At 45.0% G+C, this 14,958-nt stretch overlaps 1 protein-coding gene across 5 annotated transcripts in view; it reads right to left on the bottom strand.

The window, feature by feature from the left end:
* Positions 1-14,645, bottom strand: part of Pls1 (plastin 1) — a 94,090-nt gene extending 79,445 nt beyond the window's left edge. The window contains exon 1 of one of the 5 annotated variants that reach the window (XM_031344888.1): positions 14,545-14,645. The gene's annotated coding sequence lies outside the window, so the exon portion shown is untranslated. Of the gene's footprint in view, positions 1-14,506 lie in introns of all 5 variants that reach the window. The other 4 variants (XM_031344887.1, XM_031344893.1, XM_031344891.1 and 1 more) reach the window with 4 other exon arrangements.
* Positions 14,646-14,958: the final 313 nt, after the last annotated feature.

Consider the following 14,958-nt stretch of genomic DNA (forward strand, 5'->3'; position numbering starts at 1 on the left):
GAGAGCTATGGCTGGAGATGAGGAGAGGTGGGGTGGGAGCTATGGCTGGAGATGAGGAGGGGTGGGGTGGGAGCTATGGCTGGAGATGAGAAGGGGATGCTAACAAATACAAGGCAAAGAAATATTCTAAAATTAACCATCTACTGTAATATTTTGACTGCTTGTTTGTTTGTTTGAGACAAAGTTTTTCTACATAGCTTTACTTGGCCTGGAACTCATTTTGTTGACCAGGCTAGCCTCAGACTCGGAGATCTGCCTGCTTCTGCCTCTGGAGCCCTGAACTAAAGGCAGGCACCATCACGCCTGACTTAAAAATTGACCATCTACTGCTTTAAGTGGATGAAATATATGGTACTTTATCTAACAGAGCTATTATTTTAAAACTAACGCTATGGTATGCCCTAAAAACACTGAAGACTACATAAGCATTTAAAATGAAACCTCTAATTTCCCTGGAAAGTCTTGCTGCCTGGTTTTGTAACACTGAACATCAGTGACCAAGTCCCTAACAGAATGAAGAGAGCCGTGCATTAGGAAGTTTTCAGTGTGTCTCGATGTCCTTCTTAGATAAGATTACTGTGCACGGCCTAAGGAGCCCTTCACACATTCCCGGGACTTGGAACTGTATGCAGAGTATCTTCACTGATACTTACCAAATATTCACTTGCAAAAATGGGTGTCTTATACATCCCTTTTGTATACTGCTTCGAGATGCAGTCACTTCCTCTCAATTACTAGAAAACTGGGCCAATGGGTAGATATGTTTACTGCTAAGCCTGACAACCAGAGTTCCATCCCCAGGCCCTACACGCTAGAAGGACAGAACCATCTGCCATGCTTGTCTAACCCCAGTATGTATAGGATGATGGTACAAACCAGGCACACACAAACATATAAAATAAAGAAAGGTAATACAAAAATAACTTAAAAAAATACTATTATCAATTTTTCCTTTTTTTTTTTTTTTCCGAGACAGGATTTCTCTGTGTAGCCCTGGCTGTACTGGAACTCACTCTGTAGACCAGACTGGCCTCAAACTGAGAGATCTGCCTGTCTCTGCCTCCCAAGTGCTGGGATTAAAGGCATGGGCCACCACCACAGACTCCATTTTCCCTTTTTAAACCATTCTAACCACACTGGCAATGTTAACCTTATAACAATACTTCAATTAGGGCTCATCTCCTATGGCACAATACATTTGTTTACACAGGAAGATATAGAATAAACCAACTCTTGCTCCTCCCTCCACTTACAGCAGGAAGAATGAACTGTAGCAATCTGTGCATTCATAAGCAATCCTTCGAGCAGTGTCGTAAGCTACTTCCCGAACCCCTTTAAATCTGGTTTCCCTCAACACAATAAGAAAGCATTTAAACTGAGTGTTCATTTATTTTAACAGTGATGTCAGTTTCGCATGCAAGAATTATCTCCTACATGTCAACCACTGTTACTACATATTACTTTACTCATGCCTGAAGTTGGTTTAGAATAAATTAAAATTGGTAGTAATCCTTACTTGTGAGTACCAGTTATTCATCTCACCCTAGGAAAATGTTAATGGAGCTCCCAGGACTTCCTGCCCATAGCCCAGCTCTGGGGTTAATAGTACAGTTGTTCCCTCATCATGGAAGATTTGTCCTATGACACAATGGATGCCAGAAACTAGAAACAGCACTGAGCCACCAAATCTATACTATTACTTTCCTACAGAACTTTTGCTGAAAGTTTAATTTATAAAATAGGCCCGATGTGGTAGTTTGAAAAAGAATGGCCCCATAGGCTCACATACTAAAACACTAAACCTGTAAGCCAGCCCCAGTGAGATGTTTCCCTTTATAAGAGTGGCTGTGGTCATGGTGTGTCTTCACAGCAGTAGAACACCAAGAACCAAGTTTTCAGGAGCTATATTGGGACTATGGTTTTCCCCTCTTACTTGTGGTTTTGCTTTCTAGGGTTTTGGTTTACTCATGTCATCTATGATCCAAAAAATATGAAATGGAAAAGTGCAGAATTATGTCAGAAGTTTTAAACTGAACATCACTGAGAAGGTTACTTGAACACAGTAATACTACAAGCCAAGATGGCTACTCACTGGCAAAGGGTGGGTAGTGGACAGACAAGGGGCTAACTCGTATTATAGGGTAGAACGCAACCACACAGGATTTCACGATGCTTCTAGGATAGTTTCAGAAGAGCCAGTGGTAGCGCAAGGCTGCAGCACAACACTGGGGCCATTCACCTCTCTTAAGCTCATCATGGAGTCCCTGCGCTCAACTCCCAGTGCCAAAAAGGAAGGTGAGCTCACTAAAATATATTACATTCTAATTGAGCTTACGTGTTCGTGCAATAATATGTTCTGGGTATCAAACTCAGGTTATCAGGCCTATACAGCTAACACTTTTACCCTCTCAACCATCTTGCCAAACCCACAATAAAATATATTTTTAGAGTCAGAAAATGGGGGGGGGGGATAGAGGGAGAGAGATTGAAATTGAGATTTGTGTGTCTTTTGGAATTATAATTATTAGCTTGCATACTTTTATTAGAAACATCTAGTAATGAATTAATTTGTATAAGCCCTTAAGTCACTTTATATATACACTTTATATACACACTATCTATAGCACTTTAGGTGCTGTTTCAAACTGTATTAGTCACAGGTGAGTGCACTTTAAGACAGGGTACTGCCTATTGGATCGTTACCTGGCGAAGAAGAACCACTTGCCTGGAGGTACCCTGACAATGAGATGCAGGAGGCGTACCTATAGGCTTAAAATGCTGTCTGGTGGTGCTCTTAGCTTTTGGATTGTAGAAGTGACTTGCCTGCTGAGTCAATAGGTTGTAAAATGGGTTTGTTTGGTTTTTCCTACTGTCACAAGATGTTAGTTCCTGACACAGAGGGACAAATGAACAATGGCTGTTCTGGAGGACCAAAACTTAGCCCAAGATAAGGTAATTAGCCTATAGACAGGCAACATTCCAATCTCTCCAGTCCTGAAATTCTAATCAGCCAATCTGCACACAGATTCCTTCCGGGAGTTCTCATTCACGTGTAGGCACAGCCTCTCTTGAGCCGATTTTGCTCATGTTGCAAAGGAAAACTTAGGCCTGGATAACAGGGTCGCTAACAGCGTCATTACCCACGGTGTTTACCTGGGTCTACAGTACAAAGGAACAGGTATGGCGAGAGATATTTAAAAATAATAATAATAATAATAATAAAATGGCCGGGCAGTGGTGGCACACGCCTTTTATCCCAGCACTTGGGAGGCAGAGGCGGGAGGATTTCTGAGTTCCCGGCCAGCCTGGTCTACAGAGTGAGTTCCAGGACAGCCAGGGCTACACAGAGAAACCCTGTCTTGTACAGTTCATGGGGGAAAAGGAGCTCAAATTTTCTAAAAGTATACCCAAGGCCTGTGCTGGGAACACAGTTGAGACCGTTAAGAGACCCCCTCTTTCTGCACTGGGAAAACAGGAAGGCGCAAGACCTCACACATCAGACTCTAAACTTTAGGATCACAAATTCATTCAAAAAGAGAGAGCTGAGTTCAAGACCGGCTAGGCTCCGCCCAGCCCTGGATCCAGAGCAGACAGGCTAGGCTCCACTCAACCCTGGATCCAGAGCCAACAAGTCTTGTTCCACGCTTCTAGAAAGCTACCAACCAAGGTGTGGCAGGCCAGCAGTCTCTGTAAGGAAAGCCCTGAGAGGCCATTGAGTGAAACTGTGAAGATGAACCCCAAGTTGCAGTGAGGACCCTAAGTTGTTAGAGAGGGGCCAGAACCATGGGACATCTGCCAACAAAAGCTGAACAGAAATGCAGTGAGCTCCCCCTAGCCATCAGCCTCAGCACAATCTGGGAACTTGTTAACATGCAAATTCTTTGGTTGGGTATGATCAAGATACACTATCTACAGGTATGAAATGTCAAAGACAAATCAAAAACACTTAAAAAAAATCACAAACTCCAGAGTTAAGACACAGAAATGGCTTATTTTTTTTTCCTGTTTTTGTTTTTGTTTTGAACAACCTCTCTAGCTGATTCTGATGTTTGTTCATATTCTAGAACACACTGAAATACCAAAAGCCTCGGGAAGCGACCAGCTTTTTCTGTCTTTGAGCTTTTGCTTAGGTTGTCACCTGAAGCTGTTAGCTGTCACACGTCACCATGGAAACTGTACTTCCCTCTTTGGGTTCTGTGTTGTTTTCTGTTGTTTTGTTTTTCTGAACCAGGGTTTCTGTGTGTAGTCCTGGCTGTCCTGGAACTCATGCCATTGAACAGGCTCTTTTAGGAGGAGACGTGACAAGGACCTTGGAACCAGTCTTTCTTTAGGCATTCCTGGCTCCCAGCAAGGAGAGTCCTAGAATCAGTGCCTGCCAGGTCCTTGTCCTAAGCTTCCTGACCCCACCACCTCCTGTCCCCACTATCCCTTTACCAAGTGCCTTTTCTGGTTTTTTGTTTTGTTTTGTTTTGTTTGTTTTGTTGCCTTGCACTTTTTCAGAGACCCTCTACTTTGAAAACTTTCCATAACCTCCTGACCTTTCCCCCTCTCCTTTACCGAGTCCCCTTCCTCCCCTTGCTCTTCCTGGTGGCTGTCACAGGTAATGGTCCCTGTGGAGGCTTGAGTGAGACCAGCTGCAACAGGGCTCGGAGAGGTGAGAATCTGGTTCTCAGTTGGTGGAACTGTTTGGGAAGGTTTAAGACTTTAGCTTTGTTGGACAAGGGGTGTCACTGGGGGTGGGCTTCGAGATTTCTAAAGTCCACACCAGGCCCAGTTTCTCCCTCTGCCTCCTGCCTGTGGATCAGGATGTAAGCTCTCAGTAAGTGCTCCAGCCTGCCACCGTGCTTCCCAATTATGATGATCATGGAATCACCCACGGAAACTAAGCAAGACCGAAATTCAAAGCTTCCTTCTATAAATTGCCTTGGTCACTGTGTCCCTTCACAGAAAGGGTCACAACAGTCAGTCCTGGGTCTGCTCCCGCCACAGTATAGTCTCAAGTGTAAGCACCATGTCACTCAGGCCCATACACCCAGCTCTTTCCCTTAATCTCCTTTAAAAGCATGTGATTAATAAGAAGGCCAGTGAGATGCAACCAACCAGAGAGCAACACACACCACTGTCCAGGGACATTCGGAACTGAAGAGGCAGTGCCTGAAGGCGCCATTGACCACAGAGAAATCACTTAAGGAGCCCCACAGCTGAGGCTAACCACAGAACGCATTTTAGAAGTTTATAAACATCAAATAAAAATTTCATATAGACATTGTCTCCTCTAGTCAGAAAAAGACACAATGACTGGAAAAGCACCAGATCCAGTGATATAAGAATGAAGTTTCTAGACAGAGTCCTTCCATATACATTTGACTATCAACATGATCCCATTATTAAACCCCAGTAATTTTTTTTTCAAATGAAAAATTAGGAAACACAACCTGAATTTGATCTCTGCCATTTCCAAATTGGGTAACCCCAGGTAGGCAAGTCATTCTCAAAACAGGAGCTGCTTATCACTGGCAGGCAGCAAATTCACACATAAAAACAGAGCTACGACTAAAAGCCTTTCCTCCATATTTCCAGTTTCAGCTTCTTTCACAGACTGAAGGTGTCCCTTCTCCTGGCCTCAGAAACCACCACAGACTTTGAGTTCTCTTGCACAGGCCCACTGATTTCCCATATTCAAAGTCTGACCTCCCCAGAGGCTCACTTTGACAGACCATTAAACAGTGAGAGATTTTTTTCAGAGTTTTCCCAGTGATAATAATTTTGAGTTAAAATGGCTGCTTAAGAATAAGATAAGGAGGCCAGGCAGTGGTGGTGCTTGCCTTTAATCCCAGCACTTGGGAGGCAGAGGCAGGCAGATTTCTAAGTTCGAGGCCAGCCTGGTCTACAGAGTGAGTTCCAGGACAGCCAGGGCTACACAGAGAAACCCTGTCTCGAAAAACCAAAGGGGGAAAAAAAAAAGATAAGGAGGCCTGTAAGGTAAGATGGCTCTGCAGGTAAAGGCACTTCCTGTCAAGCTTGAAGACATGAGTTTAACCCTCAACACCCCCCAAGGTAGAAGCAGAGAACACACCCTGTTCTCTGTTGAATGCATACACACAAAATGAATAACAGTATATAGTTGATTCTAATGATACACATGTATAAAAATGCCATCACAGCTGGGCAGTGGTGGTGGTGCACGCCTTTAATCCCAGCACTTAGGAGGCAGAGGCAGGTGGATTTCTGAGTTCGAGGACAACCTGGTCTACAGAGTGAGTTCCAGGACAGCCAGGGCTATACAGAGAAACCCTGTCTCAAAAAAACAAAACAAAACAAAACAAAACTCCATCACAACACGCGTTAACTGAAAAGAAGAAAGGGGCAGTGCTGTGGTGGCACACACTTTGGATCTCTGTTAGTTCGAAGCCAGCTTGGTCTAAAAGGGAAGAGAAAAGAAAGAGAAGGGATCGGCCTGAGCCATATAACACTCTGGAAGCTAAGGCTGAAGGAGGGCTGAAGCGTCAAGAGTTCAAGACCAGCCTAAGCTTCATAGCAAGTTTGAGGCCAGCCAAAATTATATGAGACTCTGTTTTTAGCAACACACACACACACACCACTTGCAGGCATGCACATGGAAGGGAGTGGTAATGAAGAAAATTGCTATTAGAGTTTTCTTTCCAATATTAGCTCACTTGCATGACAACCACTGCATCTCTGGGATTTTATGAGCTGCTTTTCACGGCTAGCACCTCACTGACCTGATAATATTTCAAGCTCTGTAAGAACTGGGCCACTCTTAAAAAATATCCCCTGGACCAAATGGGTGCCACAGTAAACTAAACCTGAGGAAAGATGAAGGAAATGGGGCCTTTGCAAGATTAAGAAAAATAATAAAATAAAATCTGAACTAGCTTTCTGGTGGAAGAGCACCAGAACCCGAGAATTTCTGGTTCATTCACAGAGGTTATAGACACTAACTTGATATCAGGCTACAGGTTCAATTATATACTAACTTGATATTGTTTTTCTACCAAATTATTGATGAGGAGCATTAAGACGCTCAACAGACTCATCTGTCAAACCTCAAAACCCTAGTTTGCATTGATTTTCATCTATAAACAGTACACAGTAAGTAGATATTTATCATCAAGGACAAAAAATGGAGGAAAAATATAACTATGGAGAATCAATATAACTATAAAACATGGCATTTAAGAATAGAAAGGGAAATGAATTCAAAGAGCCTACTCATGTTATTGGTTGGTCACCGTAAATGAATCAGCTCTGAATCTGCTTTCCTTTCAATTGAACACTGTAATCTGTTCCATCTATGGGAACAACATGTAAATGCTGCCTGTACCGGCTCGGGCACTCAAACTGCTTGATTGGTATTGCTTTTAGGCCACACACTGCAATGCCTCCACACTGCCCCTTCCTTCCCATTGGGACTGTGCACATTGACTTATCTGTGGAGTACAGAGTAACCAAAAGCAGATAGTGGGAGGTGGACATTTGATGAGAAGATACTGGCACGGGGATAATTAACAATGATGTCTTAAACTTAAATCTAATCCAAGTTCTATTTTAGCAATACTCCTAAAATCCTTTATTTCATTGGTTCCAAAAGATTAAAGGGACTTTTGTACTGTCCCTTACTGGGTTTGTAGTGATGTTACTGTTTTTTGAAACAAGGTCTCATGTAATAGCCTCAGGCTAGCCTCTTTGAATTGGATAGGATATATAGCCAAGGATGACCCTGAGGTTCTGATTCTCTACCGTCTATCTCCTCCGTGCTGGGCTTTCAGGCTGGCATGACCACACCTAGTTTATACATCGGTTGGGAGCAAACCCAGGGCTTTATGAAATAAATGGAAAGCAAGCAAGTGCTCTACCAGGATAAAGCAAGCTATAGCCCCAGGCTCTGTCATTTTTTAAAAGGAAGGAAGGGAAGGAAGGAAGGGAAGGAAGGAAAGGAGGGAGGGAGGGAGGGAGGGAGAAGGAGAGGGAGGGAAGGAAGGAGGGAAGGAGAGAGAAGGAGAGGGAGGGAAGGAAGGAAGAAAGAAGGGAGGGAGGGAGAGAGAGAGAGACAGAGGAATGAATGAAGAAGGGAGGGAGGGAAGGGGAGGGAGAGAAGGGGAGAGAGGGAGGGAGGGAAGGAGACAGAGGGAGGGAAGGAGGGAAGGAGGGAGGGAAGGAAGGAGGGAGGGAGGGAAAGGGAAGGAAAAGTTACTTCCTAGATCTGTATCTTTCAACAACTTAAGATTTTGTTTCTTAATAACATAATAAAACTGGTTTCCTTCAGCATTTTTAGTTAAACACACCTCCAACCCCTTAGCTTTTGGTCATAAAGGAATCCCTACCCTCAACAGACACATGCACACTTTCATCTACATTACTAAATCATCTATCTACTCTAATATCAAAAAAGACTATGGTCCCTCCTGTCTTCTTCCTGATCAGATTGGATCTCTCTCCTTTTTCCTTCTTCTTTTAATGTGTGTGCATGTGTGTGGTAGGTAAGAGTTCAACTTTCAGGAGTTTGTTCTCTCCTTCTACCCGGTGGCTTCTAAGGATTCCAACTTAACAGCAAGCACCTTTGAGCCACCTTGAGGGCCCCAGATTGGATCTTTTAAAAAAGAAAGCATGCCTATATCATAAGTTATCCTCCAGGTACCCTTGTAGTTTTTCTTACAACAAATTTACTCTAAAACTTAAAACAACAATAACAACAACAAAACTGCTTTGTCTATAAGGCTGGGACTTAGCTCCATGGTAGAAGTTTGCAGAGCAAGCACAAGGCCCTGGCTTTGGACCCAGCACTGGATAAAAAAGGAAAATCAGTTTGTCGGTTTACTATAAAAACTAAGTAAACTTCCTTCTTCACCAGGGGACCTTGAGAACAAAGCTATCTCTAGATCCCATCAAAAATATTTTCTAAAAAGAGGCAAAAAAGCCCACCCATCTAACTCCTCACCCCTCTGTGCCCACAGTGTTATTATGACACAATTTGCTAATGAAAAGAATAACCCAGGAAACAGTAAAAACAGCCTGTTTTTACAGAAGCCGCGCACACACCAGACAGGCTCTTCCAGGCACAGGCGTACAGAAGAGAAACAGGATGGTCAAAGCTGACCTCATACAGGATGATCATATGACCTCATACAGTAGCAAAGGTCCCAGCAACTGACATGCAATCATTTTATAACCAATAAACACAGCTGTAGTACAAAGACCTCTTTCTCCTTCCCCAGTTTCCTTCATCACCCACAGTAAAATGTTAGTTCCACACCATAGGGCACCATGAGTCAATGCATGATAGAACAACCATAAGAGAGCCAGACACCAAGAAGCCTCCTTTATACCTGAATTAAATGTCCTGGTAAGATCCAGAATAACTCTGGGGAATTCCATGGAATGAAATGGCTTCCATTGCTAGGTTCTCAGGAGAGGGTTGGTGGTTCATCAGGAGGAGGAGAACACATTTCCTCACAAGCAACTTAGTAGATCATATGTGGACAGGCCTTCAGTTGCTTTTCACCTGCCCTCGGCATCTGGCCCAACTACTGAAAGCTCCTTTCAGCACTCAGCATTCTCCAATCTCCCTCCCTTCATCTCTCCCTCTCTTTCTTCCTTCCTTCCTCCTGTGTGTGGGTGTTTTGCCTGCATGTATGTCTGCACCACTTGAATTGTATGCCTGGTGGCACAGGAGGCCAGAAGAGGGCATTAGATCCCCTGGAACTGGGGTTCCAGGGATTTGTGAGCAGTCACTTGGGTTCTGGGAATGGAACCAGGGCAGCCAGTGCTCTTGGTGCCATCTCTCCAGCCCCTTCAATCTTGGGATGCATGAGGACACAGTTCATGTAAGGATTTTCCCTAGGGTTTATGAACACAAACCTTAGGCCTGAAACTAAGACCCACACATAATCAAGAAGCTTCAAGAAAAGGATTCTGTCAGGGAAAAGAAAAGTTCTGACAAACCCAGCCGTCCAAAGTTGCTATGTTTTTACACAGACGCATTTTTACCCGAAACTCCACCGTATGGGTCGCCACCCTCACCCTGCGCTCACCCAGCTCTACCCAAGAGAGAGCCATGACCAGTCAAAGGCTCTTTTAATGTTTCATACAGAGAAGAAAGAGAAAGACTGCTGTCACTTGTCTCTAGAAATGCTTCAGAGCAAAAGTGATAAAAGACTAAGTATAAATAAATAACAGAGAGTTCCATTAGTATTGTTTGCTTTCTCAAATTAAAATCATGCTCATGGAATATTGAAAGTCATGGCCTCTGGCCACTCTAAGCGACTGTCAGAATCTCCACAGATAAAGAGACTTGATTATTTGAGCTCTCCAGGCCTGAAGTCAGGCAGTCCTAGGGTCAAATCTCAGTTCAGTCACACACTGACCACGTGACCTAGCACTGATATTCCTTATCATTCTACCTTTCCTTTTTCTCCCATATAAAATGAGGGTAACACCTGTGCCTACCTCATAGGATGCTTTGTAAAGGTTTAATTTTGTCTGGTGTTTAGAAAACACTAGGAAAGAAAATACCAATAGAATATCACTGTTATCTTGAGAAAGCCACATAGTACAGTCATCTTACACAAGGCCATAGTAAATTCTAACTCACCATGTACAATTATATTGATTACTGGGGCATGCTTAAATCCATCACACATCCATTCAAACATAGGCAATTTGTCATTTGTTTAATAGGTTTTCCTTAAAAATTAAAATGATTCTGGACAGTGGTGGTGAAGGCTTTTAATCCTAGCACTTGGGAGGTAGAGGCAGGTGGATCTCTGTGAGTTTGAGGCCAGCCTAGTCTACAGAGTGAGTTCCAAGACAGCACAGAGCTGTCACACAGAGAAACCCTATCTCAAGGGAGAAAAAAAAATATTAAAAACCTTTTCTTTCCCACCCCCTGCAGGGTTTCAACCAGGCTAACCACAAAGTAAAACTCACTGTGATCCTTCTACTTGCTGAGTGCTGGGATCACAGGACTGTGGTGTACACCCTGTTTATGGGGTGCTGAGATCAAACCTTGAGCTTCATGCTCTGCTGATTGGCTCATCTCCTCAGCCTGATAACCTCTCTTGACTTGGCCAACCCTTCAATCTTCTGCTGCTAACCACCGAAAGCTCTTCTGGCCTGGCCCTTCTTGCCATTTTTATGAGACTAGCTATCACTGCCTGTCAAAAATGAAGTGATGAATCATGCCATAGAAGGCCAAGGGCAAGAATGTGCCCTCCAATAGCTTCCTTGGTGTTGTGGATAGCTCAACAGAAAGATGGGGGTTTGATTTGCAAAGCGGCCATTTGCAGCATCTGTCTCAAGTCAACAAGCACATCCCTAACACTTCCCGAACTAGAAGTTAGGTTTAGAATCTCTGCCTTCCGCTTAGTTTTTCTAAGCAGAGTAGGATCACAATTTGTCCTTGTTCTCTCTCACCATGCCCCCATATTGCTGGCTCAAAAGGACCAGTCGTCACTGTTACTCTCTCTGTGAGCATCCTTCTGGCAGTAGAGTATTTTAAGCCTAGAATAACCCACTGTCCAAAGACTCTGGGCTAAACTGCTTTTTTTTCTTCCACCTTTAAGAAGCTAAGCTAGCAATGATCTCTCTAGACTCTTCTCAGCTTTCACATGTACAGACTCTCAGATCCCTAGCCTCACCCCACACCCCCACCTCAACTCACAATCCATACATTTGATAATGACACAAAGAGTTCCTCCTTTGTACGACGTGGGCACGGGCTAGACAAAGTACCATCCATAGCTTATCATCCCAACTGCCTACCTTTGTCACGACAAAACACGATTTATTTATTCACACTGTAACCGTTGAGTATCTGAACGGTATCCTCATTTGAGGTTGAACTGTAATGACGGTCCCCCAAAGAGCCCATCTTCTGGAATGAGAAGGCAACTATAACAGTAAGACACAGAAAAGAAACAATGTCCCAGTGGGAAGTGCTTTTAAGACTTTAAAAAGATATTATAAACCCACTACCAATACCTCCATCATGAAAGAGGACTTTTCAACACCTCTCCCTTCTGTATACCTCATCTTTTTTTACCACATTTTTGTTTTGGTTTAGTTTTTTGAGACAGGGTTTCTCTGTGTAGCCCTGGCTGTCCTGGAACTCAGCCTGTAGACCAGGCTGGCCTCGAACTCAGAAATCCGCCTGTCTCTGCCTCCCAAGTGCTGGGATTAAAGGTGTGCACCACCACCACCCGGCACCACATTCTTATTTTACATTTTTTTGTTTTTTGAAACAGATTTGAAACTCGCTATGTAGACCAGATGGACTCAAACTGGCAGACAGCCTCCTGCCTCAGCCTACTGGGGCACTGGGATGACAGGTGGGCGTTATACAAGGCCTTTACAGCATTTTTAAAATGTGGGTTTTTTTATGTGTAGGAGTGTTTCAACTGCATGTATGTCTGTGTGCCAGGCGTGTGCTGGTGCCACAGGAGGTCAAAAGTGTCTATCGGAACCTCAAGACTTGGAGTTACAGATGGTTGTGAGCCACCACGCGGGTGCCGGGAGTCAAACCAAGATCCTTTGGAAGAGCAGCCTGAGCTTTTAACCACTGACTCTTTTCTCCAGCCTGCCATTTCTTAAGTCTGCAGTCTCCACTCTTCACTTATGGTTAACCCACGTCCTGAGGAACGCTCCCCACTCGGGCTTCCACCTCATCTTCAGGACTCCCAACTAATCTGTGATTTCTGGATTCAGCAATCACTCCAACTTGCTTTTTTGGTCTTTATCTCTTGTACTGCTCTAAGGTGAACTCCCTCGAATCACAGACCATGCACACCAACTCCCCGGAAATGTCCCTCCTCCCGAGAGCAGCAGCTGAGATGAGTTTGAACTTAGTACTGGGTGCGATCTTTAGGTCATACACTATCCAGAGTTTACTCACCTAACAGCTCAGCCGTCAGAAAATAGGGACGCGTTCTAGACTATAATCCAGGAAGCTGTATCCAAAGGGGAGATCAGCAGCACTGAGAGAAGTCATAAAACACTGTGGGGTTGGGGCTGGGAAGAGAGCCGATCCGCACACACTGCTACCGCTATCCGCACAAAGGAAACTACCAAGAAGAGGCTACACCTGAGCAATGAGCTCACACAGGGAGGGAAACAGGGTGAGAAAGGGCACACAGGGTTTGGTTCCCAGACCAGCAATCCCATCAGTGAGGCTTCAGAGGGGTGTGCCTTTGTGAATTGTGTGCGTGAGGGATGAGCAAGGTAGAAACGAACTTCCTGCCTCAAGCAGACAGAGCAGCAGACGCTGGAAGAGAAAGCAAGTTTAATCATCTAAGCCACAGCAAGAAGAATGTCAGAGAGGCACAGTAAAGAGATCCCTGAAATCAGAAAACCAGGTTCCCAGGCCCAGCTCAGCCCAGAGGGGCGAGGGCGGGCACAGGGAGTCATCTAACCTCCCCAGGTCTCAGCTTTCTCATTTGTAAACTGAAGCAGCTGAACTGGCTGACCTCAGAGGTCCCTCGGAACAAAACTAGACCAACTGTATATAATTTCTACCATTAAAACATCACGGCAGGCAAATAAAGGGAAGGGGGAGGGGTCCTCTGTGATCTCTTTCTAGTTTGGTTTGGTTTTGTTTTTTTTTTTTTCTTCCTCAACTTCAATTTTCGGTTTCCTACCCTTACTATAGTCATGTGCCTCTCACATCACAAATTTAACACTTTCCTATAGAATTTCACTAATGAATTAAGTTTAAAGAGGAGTTGATTACAAGAGGTGAGAGGTGGAATTAAATGCCCTTGCTTCACCTTTGTGGGGCCCCAGACATCGGTCTCTGTATTCATCCTGAAATTCTAGTTATGATTTCACATTCATCCAAGAAATGTTCATTCAATGTTGGCCCCATACAGTATACAGCTTTGAGGTAGGATACATGTCCGTATAAGCCACACAATGTAAATGACCAGGAAGGTTTATTTCCTTCTTTTCAATACTACCCACTGAAGCGTGGGACGGGGATGATAATGTTGAAAATGGGTTTCTGTGTTTTGTTTTTTTAGTTTTTAAGGCTTGTACTCGAAAATGCAGCCTGCCGAACCGCACAAAATCCTTGGCACTTTCCCCGAAGACTGACATTTCTCACGCTGCATCCAGAGGCCCCAGAGCTCCAGGAAAGGCACTTAAATCCAGCAAACACGGATGCAATTTCATTCTGCCCCCTACTTGAGGCAAACACACACTTGAGGCCGTCACACAACTTAAGAGAAACACCAACGGATCAGAAAACCTCTTCAACAGCCACTCAAAGTTTAAAACAGAAAACTTAGTACCCTCCCTTCTTAGATGCTGGGCATCACGATGCGCTTCCTGGGCTGTGGCTTAAGCAGCTACACACAGGACTTCACACCTGAGCGCAAGACTCCGCCGCAGGGCAGGAGCGCGCCCGCAGGTGTCGGAGGAACCCCGAGCCCTGGCGGAGCGGCGCTAAGCCAAGCTTGGCGCTCTTGCCCGGCCTCCCCCTCCTGCCCCTCACCCGCCTGCTCGTCCAGGCACCCAGTACTCGGTACCTACGGCAGCCGATCCGCAGCTTCTGCCCGGGATCCCCGCGCCCGCTGGTCTGGTCCACTCCGCTGCGGCTACCTCTCGCCCGCCTCCTTGCTCCTGCGCTCGCGCCACTGCGCATGCTCGTCCCCGCACCCCCGCCCGCACGCTTGAAATCCACTTGCCGGGTTTTAGTGGCTGCACCCAGGGGAGAGGCCACCAGACCTTGGCAGTCAGGTGAAAGGAGGCTTGTAGGAGCTAAAGAGGGTTTGGGTGGGGGTGGGAGCGTGGACCGGCGCTGCAGGGGCGTCATCTCTGCTGCCCACGCTTCACCCAGCCTAATTACGACTATCTGCACCCCTGAAATGAGTTTAGCAGGGTGATTCTCAAACGAGGGGGCATCGGGATTACCTGGAGGTTTTGTTCAAACAGCTCTCAAACCCA

The sequence above is a fragment of the Mastomys coucha genome, unplaced genomic scaffold, assembly GCF_008632895.1.
Source record: "Mastomys coucha isolate ucsf_1 unplaced genomic scaffold, UCSF_Mcou_1 pScaffold23, whole genome shotgun sequence".
NCBI classification, from domain to species: Eukaryota; Metazoa; Chordata; class Mammalia; order Rodentia; family Muridae; genus Mastomys; species Mastomys coucha.